The following is a 12545-nucleotide window of genomic DNA, read 5'->3' on the forward strand; positions in this document are numbered from 1 at the left end:
ACTTTTAGGTGTTCATCTCTTGTATTAGTCTCGTATCAGACATGCATGTTGGTTAGCGTTAGGCACAATCGTAAAAATGTAATTACCTGAGTTCAGTACATGTTGAGGCTGAGCCAAAACCAATAGGATATAAGAGTATGACTTACTTAAAGTGTAATTGTAATGTGTGCCAACACCTTAAATGGATACTAAAATATTATCCAATATTACTTTCAAAACTGCATTTAAGAGATCTATCAAAGCTACTACTACTTTAAGATTAAAAACTTTAGTTCTTCCGACGTAAGATTCAATATGGAATGAATCTGTGGACCAATTGTAGTTGAAGTTGGAAGTGAGCTTGGACTAGTTTAAGTGACGAACGGATGAGCGGACCACTTTGAAAATACTGAGATTTTAAACGGGCTCTCAGATATTATGGTTTGTAATCAAACTCAAGCTACTGAAAGAAGACTGAAATTTCGTTAACTCGAAACTGTTAAGAGGAATCGTATTGTGTAAAACGTTTGTGGGAAATTTCTGGGCGCATCATTTAAGGGAAATATTATTGTATGCTAATTTAATTTAAACGGGATTAGTAACATTTTAAAATAATTAAATTGATTTGACTTAGATATTTGTTCCTGAGTCATGGGTGCTTTCTATGTATTTAAGTATTTATATATTACATTACATCGTTGTCTGAGTACCCACAATACAAGCCTTCTTGAGCTTACTGTGGTGCTTAGTCAATTTTATTAAGAATGTCCAATACCTATTATTTATTTATTTAGATAGAGAATGTGTATTTGATTAAGTAAATTCAGTTTTAATTTAACACAGCTTGTCTCGTTTTTGAATGAGTTTTATGACTAATCATTGACGCTGAAAACAAAATTTATCTGTATACGTAAATATTGTATGTAACATACTTATTTATTAACTTTGTTTCATAAATGGCTAACTATTTTAGTGACAAGGTTTTTTCTTTATATTTACCAGAGGTAATAAATGCATAAATAAAAAAATAAAAAAATGCCAAGTTTATAAAATAAATGTATGCAGTGTGCTTAAGGGACGGCGGCCGTTCGAGGGTGGCTCTCGGCCCGGAGCGATGCAAATCTACCTCCTCTGGAAATAGATCGCCGCGTCAGCCCAAAGTGAGAGCTCTGCGTCAAATACTTTCATAATGTAGGTTTACACGAACTTATCGTCAGTATTTACAATGCAGCAGGGGCTCATTTCTCGAACGGTATTAGCCTAATATTATTAGCCCACGAACTGTCAAGTCGTATGGGTTACCATGGCAATACACTAATAATATTAGACTAATACCGTTCCAGAAATGAGCTCCAGTAGTAAATTTACAAGTAACAAGTGTCAAGTAACTTTAAGAGGTCTGCACGGCTACTACGAGTTGTATAACATTTACGTTAGCGACTGCGTGAACCTCAACTCGATCGTATCGTATGTCCTTTCTATTGCACCAATATATCAGTGCGAGTGATATGGACTGCGATCGAGTTTATGCAGTAGCTAACGAAACGTCAAGTGCCAACTCATGGTACGGCTACTATTGTAAAAGATAAAACTTTGATACAACTCGATATCGACATTAATAGTCGTATTAAAACTTTTTGGTTTTACATGTTTGGCGCTTAGTACAACGAATGAGTTCTATTGTAGTTTTGAATTTATTTGATAATGTAATGTATATTATGTAAATAAATTGTATTTTTGAATTTATCAAATAATGTAAATTGTATTTACTGACGATCATCAATCAATCGTGTAGATTAGTCTAGAATAATTTATATTGTAAATTTTATATTATGAGATTTAGGAGAATAAATATCTAAATCTAAATTTATTCAATATGTAATTACACACACTCCTATACCTTACACAGTAATACCGGCTACAGACCAATACAATGGGCCGCTCCGATACTAGTAACCCCGCTTTGATTCACCTCGAGAGCCAAGCTGCATAAAGCTGCACCTAGTCCACAGGATGAGCGATTTTATTTATTCTTCTTCTTCCTCGCGTTATATATCCCGGCATTTTGCCACGGCTCATGGGAGCCTGGGGTCTACTTGACAACTAATCCCAAGAATTGACGTAGGCTAGTTTTTATGAAAGCGACTGCCATCTGACCTTCCAACCCAGAGGGGAAACTAGGCCTTATTGGGATTAGTCCGGTTTCCTCACGATGTTTTCCTTCACCGAAAAGCGAGTGGTAAATATCAAATAATATTTCGTACATAAGTTCCGAAGAACACATTGGTACGAGACGGGGTTTGAACCCGCGACCTCCGGATTGAAAGTCGCACGCTCTTACAGCTATGCCACCAGCGCTTCACGAGCGATTTTATTTATTATTTCTGTTAAAATAAAAGTAAATGACAAATGAAATTCAAGATCGCTTCAAAAAAGGGGGTGTTGCATTTGAACACCCGCTTGTAACCATGATTTTCATAATATAATAATAATAATATGGGGCATGCCGCCGTCCCGGAGAGTCACTCAGACATATCATTCCCGGTTGTTCTCATCTTGCTAACGGCGAGAACTTGCACAGACATAATCTCGTAGCCAGGATTATTCACGAGCAGCTTGCTCTTCTATATGGCCTTGTGGACCGCGAAGTACCGTACTACAAGTATTTACCTGTGCCAGTTCTCGAGAATGGTCGTGCTACGCTCTATTGGGATCGGTCTATCATCACTGGCAGGACTATTGTAGCCAATAAGCCTGACATCGTGCTGATAGATCGAATGCAGCGCCGGGCTGTGCTCGTCGACGTCACCATCCCCCATGATGAGAATCTCGTGAAGGCCGAGAAGGACAAGTCCAGCAAGTACCTAGACTTGGCTCACGAGATAACCGCCATGTGGAATGTTGACTCGACGATCATTGTTCCTATAGTCATGTCAGTGAACGGTCTCATTGCGAAGAGTCTTGACCAACACCTAGAGAGACTCTCGCTGGGTGGTTGGATCAAGGGTCAGATGCAGAAGGCAGTGATCTTGGACACGGCGCGGATAGTCCGCCGGTTCCTCTCTCTGCGGCCCTGACCACCGGCAGCTTGGGCCCTGCCCCGCTGCTGGCGGCACGCTAGGTTAGGTTTTTATAATGTGTTTATATGTATTTTGTATTGTTTTGTAAGTGTTTTTATATTTTACTTTTATATACATATTATAAAAAACCTAATGTAAGGAAAATAATAAATAAAGAGAATAATATAATAATTCAGCCTATATACGTCCGTCCCACTGCTGGGCACAGGCCTCGTCTCATGCGCGAGAGGGCTTGGGCTATAGTCCCCACGCTAGCCCAATGCGGATTGGGGACTTCACATACACCTTTGAATTTCTTCACAGATGAATGCAGTTTTCCTTACGATGTTTTCCTTCACCGAAAAGCTAGTGGTAAATGGCAAATTATATTTCGTACATAAGTTCCGAAAAACTCATTGCTCACGAGCCAGGATTTGGACCCGTCGCGGGATTTAAAGTCGGACGTCATATCCACTCGGCCACCACCGATTTTTTATATTTTACTACAACAACATAATTATAATTTTTGTATTCATATAATTTACTAAATATAAACTTACATTTCATATTTACCAGGAGCTCTCGTGACGGAAAATATTCCAAGAAAACCAGACTAACCCCAATGATGCTTGGCTATTCCTATGAGTTACTTTATATTTCGTCAAACTTACCTACGCATACTTGACTCATGATACCTAACCGCTCACTCCTTTGGCATTTAAGTAAGATCTTCGTAATAGTGTTCGCCAATGTTTTAGAATAGAGTAAATATGTAGCCTAATGAATCCTAGGTTACTTTAAGTTAGAATGCTGCTATGTGTTCGATCTTAATTGCAATAAATCTTTTTGCCCTAAATCGCTATGCTAACGACAGACCACGGCATTACGTAAAGTGTCCTCCATACTTTCATAGCGACGCGACGGCGCATAATATGCTGCAGCCGAATGCACTCCGATATCGACATTTCGTATATTAAAGTCTGAAAATTGTTCTACAATATGTACTTACTGAGTTAGGATATAGTGCACTCCTTAGCTTAAGAAAGAAAATTATTGAAATAAATCTAGGCGGCAGCTCCATTTCGCTCGCTATACCAGACTACCTAAGTTAAATCGGATGAGATGATAAATAAACACATGGCTTACTTACTAAGGTCGAAATCTTTAATACTAGCCAAAGGCTAAGGCAAAGGCTATGCAAGGGGACATGTATGATGTAATGATTTATACATAAGACCTTTTGAATACACACAAAGCAAGGAATGAATGAAATGAAAGGTGCCTAACCTTTTTACAAATATAAAACCGGCCAAGTGCGAGTCGGACTCGCGCACCGAGGGTTCCGTACATTACATAATTTTAACAATGTATTTTTTATGTGAAACGTGAGTGAAAAGTAAATTGCGGTTTACGATTTATGACGTATTAAAAAAACTACTTACTAGATCTCGTTCAAACCAATTTTCGGTGGAAGTTTGCATGGTAATGTATCATCATTCTCTTATTTTAGAAGTTACAGGGGGGACACACATTTTACCACTTTGGAAGTGTCTCTCGCGCAAACTATTCAGTTTAGAAAAAAATGATATTAGAAACCTTAATATCACTTTTGAAGACCTATCCATAGATACCCCACACGTATGGGTTTGATGAAAAAATTTTTTTTGAGTTTCAGTTCCAACTATGGGGAACCCCCAAAATTTATTGTCCTTTCTATTTTTGTGTGAAAATCTTAATGCGGTTCACATAATACATCTACTTACCAAGTTTCAACAGTATAGTTCTTATAGTTTCAGAGAAAAGTGGCTGTGACATACGGACGGACGGACAGACAGACAGACATGACGAATCTATAAGGGTTCCGTTTTTTGCCATTTGGCTACGGAACCCTAAAAAGGTGCCGCAGTGACCTGCGTTCGATTCTAGCCGTGGGCAACTGGGCACTGGAGGCCTTAGACACTTTTTTTTTACGTCAGTAAAATCATAAAGGTATTGTTTAGGCGCCTTCGTTAAATAAGACGAAACAAGATATACCTACCTACCTATACATGACGCAGAGAGAAAATCATATACACAAGTAGATTCTATTTTATATTCCGTTTGAAAGGGCATAGTGATGTTCGTGTGCCTGAAATCGTTAGTGCAGTCGCCATCAGATATATCGGAGCAGTCAAGGCGCTCACAAATATCTAAGCACGCCTCTATTGTCAAGGCGTTAAGTGCTCTTTCAGATATTTTTGAGCACGTTGGCTGCTCCAATATATCTGATGGCGACTGTACCTGGCTTCAAGTACCGATGAGGGGCATTAGGGTAAATAGTTCCCCCTACTCCTCCCTCCATAGATAACGCATCCCGCATTCAGTAGGCGCAGCTCATGATAATATCAAATGTGGCACAGTAACTCTTCTGATAACAGTAAGGTACATTGTAAGTTGCAAGTAACATGACAGACAGATATAAGTGCGGTTACTGCGAGATAGCCTACTTAAATGTTGTATCACGCCTAAAAGCTCACCACCTTATCAGCACCGCTTCAACCCGACACGCTTAGTATTCTCACACAGGTACCGGCACCGGGACCGCATCGCCTCGCCTCGACAAAAACTAAGCGGTGCATTGACAACTCGCACTGCGGCAAAAAAGTCAAAGCCCGGTAACTTTAACAATTACCTACTGCATCTACCACGATACTGTGGCCAATCCAACACAAAGGTATCGGAACTCAGGATCAACATACTTTATTGGGAATGTAGCCGAACGTTGCATCATGTATTATTTCAGGCAAATGCCCATATAATTTGTTTGTATTATTAGGATAACTTACTGACCTTACCTTTTTAATATCTCATACCAAATAGGGGTTACGACCTTCACCCCTGAGTTTCTCTTTACAAGTTTTTATTTTACTTGCACGGGTCGTGGTGTAAGTAAAATACGATCGACTCCCGGTATTTGATATTGCTGAAATATTGTGTAAATAGCAAGTATTTAAATGGATATTTTATAAGAAAGAAACAGCGTTAATTTTAATATACTATATTAGAAGCCGAAACATGTTCTTTGATAATTCTATCTATAGTATAGGTAGGGTATATAGGTAAGCTCGGTTAGGTTTTCCCTCAATATACCTCAGGTTACTTAAACGGTACGATTATAAAGCCGTAAAATTCGGTTGAGCTATGTAAATATTGTGATTTACTTATTTTATGTCCAAAAACACGAATCTTCATTAGATAGCGTTGAATTTAAGTCAGTCAATCAGGTGGATGATCATATAAAATACGATCGAATAGGTATTCGATTCAGCTTACTATGTATACGAGTATTACAAAGCTCTTCAATAACGCTATATTTTCTCGTATAAGTTTTATAACAGATCACTTTAAGGTATTACTTTACTATCAATTGAGCAATTTGCAATAAAAGTGGACTGATGATATATTCGCGGTATCTAAGGTAATCAAGGTATCAACCTTGTTATCCTGCGTGTGCATTTGACTGGCAGACTGTTTGTATGTGTGTTTGTGCATATGAATGAATGCTTCTAAAGCGCGCGGTTGTTTTATGCGATAGACGCAGGGTTGTACGCATGCGTTAACGGAATGTACCTATGACAAATGACAATAGCTAGCCATACACGCACGGATTGGCCCGTCGGATCTGCCTGAAAGATGTGTCTGGCGGACACATCCGTCAATGTGTGGCGAGAAATAGACACAGATGGGCAGCGGACGGGCATCCGGCGGACAAATCTGTGTCTATTTCTCGCCACACATTGACGGACGTGTCCGCCAGACACATCTTTCAGGCAGATCCGACGGGCCAATCCGTCCGTGCGTGCGGATGTGTCCGCCAGACTCATATTTCGGGCAGATCCGACGGGCAAATCCATGCGTGTATGGCTAGCTAATGCGCTTACCGCGTAAAACAATAAAAGTGTCGTTAGATTATCTAATGTAAAATTTAATTTTTCGTACATTCCGTTGATCGCATACGTTCAACTCTGCGTTTATCGCATAAAACAACTGCGTACTTATCTCCAAAACGGACCAATCGATTTAGTTGCATTATTCAGTAAAAATATTTGTGAAACATGGCGCGATGGTTTTTAGTTGGGTTTTAACTTAGAATGATTTTAGTTTGGTCTTTTTAGTTTGGCTTTTAATTTATAAATTATAAAAAAAGATATGGAAGCTTCGTTGAAAACTCTGAAAATGATTTATAGCATGTAAGAATATATTTTCTGTTTGCCGAGAGCTTGGACATGTCAGCACGTGGAGGTACAATACAATCAAGATGATTCATGATTTATGATTTATGCAACAATGAGGAAAGGCATTTTATTTAGAAATTTTCCTGGTAGAGACCTAATTCTTCATTAATTTATCAGTAATATATATAACGTCGTTTTGTGCAAATTATTGTTTGACCTACAATATTTAATAATTATGAATATTTGATTACATTCCGAATTACAATTATTATTAATATTTTGTTTCTCCATTTTGGATTTCACGGGCCTATAAATCCCGGTCTTTATTATTATTGTGACCCTATTGTGTCCCACTGCTGGGAAATTACAATACACTCCAAATTCTAATTAATTACGATCTACTTAACACATCCGCATTTTCATATAAAAGTAAGTGGTTTGACTCTTGTATTAACCTCAGCGACCTAAGATCTGCTTGCTCAGTTACATACAGCCAAACGATGATGATATTCGTTTTATTGTAAGGTTCAAAGTCCAGTGACGCAATTCGACGCCAAACGGCGAAGTTCGTTGCGGTTGAATACTTCGTGGAAGTCGGGTCGTAATGAATAATTATGAATAATAATGGACTCAATCGGTACTCGATTAAGTTAAGAGAGATTTGGGGTCAACAAATACAGCGGTTTTTAATTAAAACCTGTGTAGAAGCTTAGAGTTTAGTAGATCGTTTCTTTGGTACTCGAACGATGAAGAGTAAGGGCGGTTTTCGAGGGTGTTGAATACAGAGTGTCCCTAAAACCAACGTCAAAACTTATAGAACAGCTGATGGGCCACTAGATTAAATAAATTTACCTCATTTTTTTTAGATATCGGCACTTATAAGAATCCGGTTTACAAAAGGTACCTATACAAAAGTGCCGATATCTCAAAAACTATGAGATATTCATTTAGGGTAAATTTGCTTAATCTTGTAGCCCATCAGCTGTTCTATAAGACCTTAAGTCTTGGCGTTGGTTTTAGATACACCAGATATAATGATTTTGTTGACAATATTGGTAGGTAGCTCAAATGAAATGACAGATTTCGCGTGTTAGATATCGTTATACCTCTCGCGCCAAATGATGGTTCTCATTACATTTCCTTCAAGTCACATTTGGTGGGGCTTAATTTAAATAATATGTTTTACCGTATTTTTGTTACTAAGGTAAATAATAAATTTCTAAACAAATTAATGTGCTAAACTTCCCAAAAATGTCTACAAACATTTTACATGACAGTTGGGTCAAAATCACAGGTCAAAATTATTTTCGTTGTCTTGTTTCTGACCACTCTGTCACGCTTCTATTTTTGTCTTTTATCAAATGAAAAGAAAAAGGTGAGTGCTATTGTATGTCTTTCTAGCTGTAGATTATAATTCTCTTGAGAAAAATTAAAAACTAAATTTCATCCCATACAAAAAGCTCCACTCCGTCACAGTTTATGGGGAAAAACAAGACAACGAAAATAATTTTGATCCTGCTACTCCATAATATATACTTAAAAATTAACTGTCATAGGGACATTCATTTGCCGCGAAATGTAAAACACATACATGACACACAATACATAATTTATTAAGGTGCTTTGGGGTATATTCGACAAAATTTTAACGAGTGTAGAGTATGTTAGGGTTTGGGCTCGTAAGTCAGAACCTAAGAATTATTCCTTCCAAGTAATGACATCTTTGCGAAATTGGATATATTCGTCAACGGTTTGTGAAAACAGCGTTTTAATGCGTTGCTTAAATTGGTAATTGCTTTGGTAATAAATGTAAATAAAAAAATAAAATATTTTAAACACCATTTTTTAAGGAGCGGGTAATTTCGAAAGCAAGTGGGATAATTTCGAAAGTCTGTAGAAATGGTTTTTATGCAATATGCGTTAAGGATCATATTCCTTTTTCGTTCTAATTTATCCCCTTAAAAATCCTGCTGATTCACGGTAAAGAACATGTTTTTTTTTATTACAATTTATTTTCGAATTTCCCCCGCGCTGTGATCAGTAAAGATCAGTGATAGTCAACATTTTTTAACCGCGTTCGGAGTACTTCGGACCACGATAACCGTAACGTTATGTTAATTCCTGGGTTGACAACCTCTGATAATGGACTATGAAAACCTAGTTTGGGGTTAATTTAGTACATTCATTCAAAGTTCTCCCGTGGGTTAAATTCGAATGCTTTTTTAAAACTACAGATAGACCGTTATGCTGTACTCATTAATACGACAAAAATGACAATCTAACGTTAAAACAAACGAACAATGATTTAACTTATCAGGTTTCCGAGTTATGTGCTATGGGGTAATTTCGAAAGTCCTCATAAGGCACTAAATCGCCCTTTTTTATTTAATAGACCACAGCAAGCGTGCGCTCACGACTAGCGACGCGAAGTGAACTAAAGCGGGGGGGGGGGGGCAGATAAACATGGCGTCTTGACAAGTGTTGCCAGCGTAGAAATGTGTGATTTTCGACTTATCCCCGTTTTCGAATATACCCCAAAGCACCCTACATGATGATGATGCATTGATGGATGTGTACATATATTATGTTTTTTTACATTGGTAAAGACTGTAATTATTAAATTAGGTGTTTAGTGTTTTTACACGCTGAACCTACTTCATATATTTACACCCAGATATATATAGTATTTTTATGTGTTTTAATTATAAGCATGGTACTAAGATACACGCAATACCTATTTCTTTCCTCGTATTTCCATTAGTTGAGGTTTGCCTTTGTATGCCCGGGCCAGTTTGCCTCCCCAGTCCTGCTGTTGAGTTTCGGTCTCTCCGTGTTGCGAATTCTGTTTTCTCTCCAAGTTACTTAGCATCTTTGGCTAAGTAGTTTAGTTTCTTGTATACAGAGTCCTCGGCATATATTTACTTAAATGTGTATTTTTTACTTACAATGAACGAAGTTTCCTGTCCATTATGTTACGAACTAAAACTAATAATGACTAATAACGCAGTCATCAATCTGTTATAATATAATAATTACAAAGGATGGCGACAGGAACTTTGCGTGAAAACAACGCAAACACATTTGCAGAGAAATAAAATTAAACTTTAAATTAATTAAAGCCTAATATCATGAGTTTTTGAAAGAAGACCTATTTCATTTGACTGTACTTTTGATAAGAAGCCAAACAGTACACAATTTGAGCTTAAGATTTTATGTGAAACGAGCCCAAGGCGTAGAAATGGCAGAAGTAATTCGACAAGTCCGAGGCGAAAGAAAGTAATTACTCGGCCCTTTTTCTGTCGCGCTCGAAATTACAGACATTATCTGAGATTAGTTCGCGACAGCTCAGTGAGTAAGTACAGTCGAGTTCGTAAATATGTAAAAAAAACACCTATTGCAATGGATTAAGGTGAAGAATGTATACATATTTATGAACTCGACTGTACTAATGTTGACACAATCGACTGACCATTCTTAAATCTTATTACAACATAATAAAGTCTACCCAGGGCCAGTTAAATGTGTTGATGTAGAGGGGCCCACTGACTATCAGTCCGCCGGACGATATCGGCCTGTCAGTTGTTCGGAACTGTCAAATTTTTGTTCTTAAAATAAATTATTTTTTAATACAGTTGCTCAAAAAGTGCTACTTTACGTAGCTGTTTAGCGTGCGGAAAGTTGGTTTTCGCGAACTAGTGCTTTTTACTTTTCCAATTTTTTTAAATTTATACTTGTTCCAATTCATGACTACTTATTGATGAGTGTTAATATTAGTTTCCTTTAAACGTCGTAATCAACATAAAAACCTACTGTTAATGTAAGTATACGAAAAATATACATATTTTATAATTTAATTACTTACCTCATCATCATTATAACACGTTTATTTTTTAATATTGAAAAACCGTTCTTAATAAGTTGTTTGAATGGAACGGAATAGCTGCCGAAACGCCTGTCAAAGAAGAGGCGTTTTTTCTTACTTTTACTACCTACTAAGAGGCGTTTTAATTTTCCAAAGCTTTTTTTACTTACTTGTTGTTTTTATTATTTTTTCGCAACTGTATTAAAAAACGTCGTTCGATACACGTGCGGAAATGTCATTCTTCACTCGTCCCGAGTCTTGCAAGATATCTCGGTACTCGTGGAGTAATGACATACTTTCCGCACTAGCATCGAAATGCACTATTATAATTGCCCATGTGTAGCGTACGTAAAGCCATGCTTATGACCTCTTAAACTCATAACACGTACGTTGCCTGGAGGCAGATGGGGGATTAATCAGTGCCAGTTTCAAAGCAGGTAGCCGGTTCAAACTAAACTGCTGCAGCCAAAGCACAAGCGCAAGCGGTTTTAGAACGCTTGCCGTGGCTTTGCTATAACTGCCTAAGACTGCCTAAGAAAATTGGGCTGTATTTGACCGAAGGAGCGCGAAGCGTCTCCTTTTCAGCTTGGTCCAAAATGCCTTCTTATAATCGGTTGTTTGTCCGACAGTTCTCCTCTACATTTCAGGACAGATCTCCGTAAAAGTTTGTGAATGCTACACTAATGTGTCTTACTGTCCTCTGTCCCCTAGATGGGACAGAGGGCGTCCTGGGTCTGGAGCTTCGTGCTTGAGTTCGCTCCGTCTTCCCAATCGCCTTCGCGTCTGCAATAATAGTATATCGCTGGGTCTGCCTTGGACGGCAACGTTTTCGCTTTCCTTGGGGATTCCAATCTAGGGCTTGCCTCGGTATGTGGTCGGGATCCCACTACAGGGTACTAATTGTACTAACTAGCTTACAAAAGCTCTGTGAGTCGCTGGTCGTTTATACCGTGTGCCGGATAGAGCCTAGCAAATTGCGTCCGTTCGTCCGTGGCACCTGTAATCCATCGCCTAAATAAGGTACACTTAGCACTAATTGCAATGCATGATGGACCTGCGGCTGCATTCTAATCAGTCTTGGCGTAATCAACTAAGACGTATTAATAGGGGATCCTACACAAGCCACTTTACTCACTGGATTAATTAAATGATCTTGAAAAGCGGCTTTTAAGGTATAATGGCATTAAGTTCGTAAAACAGATTACTGAAATCAGAAATCATATTCGTGATAATCTTACTATTTCATACAAAAGTATTTATAAAACGACAGAACCAACTTCACACGAAATTAAACCGTCGAAAAAACTGAAAAGCAAAATAGTTATTTGTTATACAAGGGTGCAAAGTTGTATTTTACCCGCGAGTGTAGAATTGAAACGTGTATCGTGTTTCAACACACGAGAAGTAAAATACATTTGCGCCCGTGTGTAA

At 38.0% G+C, this 12545-nt stretch overlaps 1 protein-coding gene and 1 long non-coding RNA gene across 2 annotated transcripts in view; one reads left to right on the top strand and one right to left on the bottom strand.

Annotated features, from left to right (window-relative positions):
• LOC134751170 (inactive dipeptidyl peptidase 10) overlaps positions 1-12545 on the top strand; it is a 348960-nt gene that overhangs the window by 68126 nt on the left and 268289 nt on the right. The gene's annotated exons all lie outside the window — the stretch shown is intronic.
• The window catches only part of LOC134751181 (uncharacterized), a 456797-nt gene continuing 448828 nt past the window's right edge, over positions 4577-12545 (bottom strand). Inside the window, exon 2 of the long non-coding RNA XR_010128611.1 lies at positions 4577-4719. This is a non-coding gene — a long non-coding RNA (uncharacterized LOC134751181). The remainder of the gene's footprint in view (positions 4720-12545) is intronic.

The sequence above is a fragment of the Cydia strobilella genome, chromosome 21 (genome assembly GCF_947568885.1).
Source record: "Cydia strobilella chromosome 21, ilCydStro3.1, whole genome shotgun sequence".
NCBI classification, from domain to species: Eukaryota; Metazoa; Arthropoda; class Insecta; order Lepidoptera; family Tortricidae; genus Cydia; species Cydia strobilella.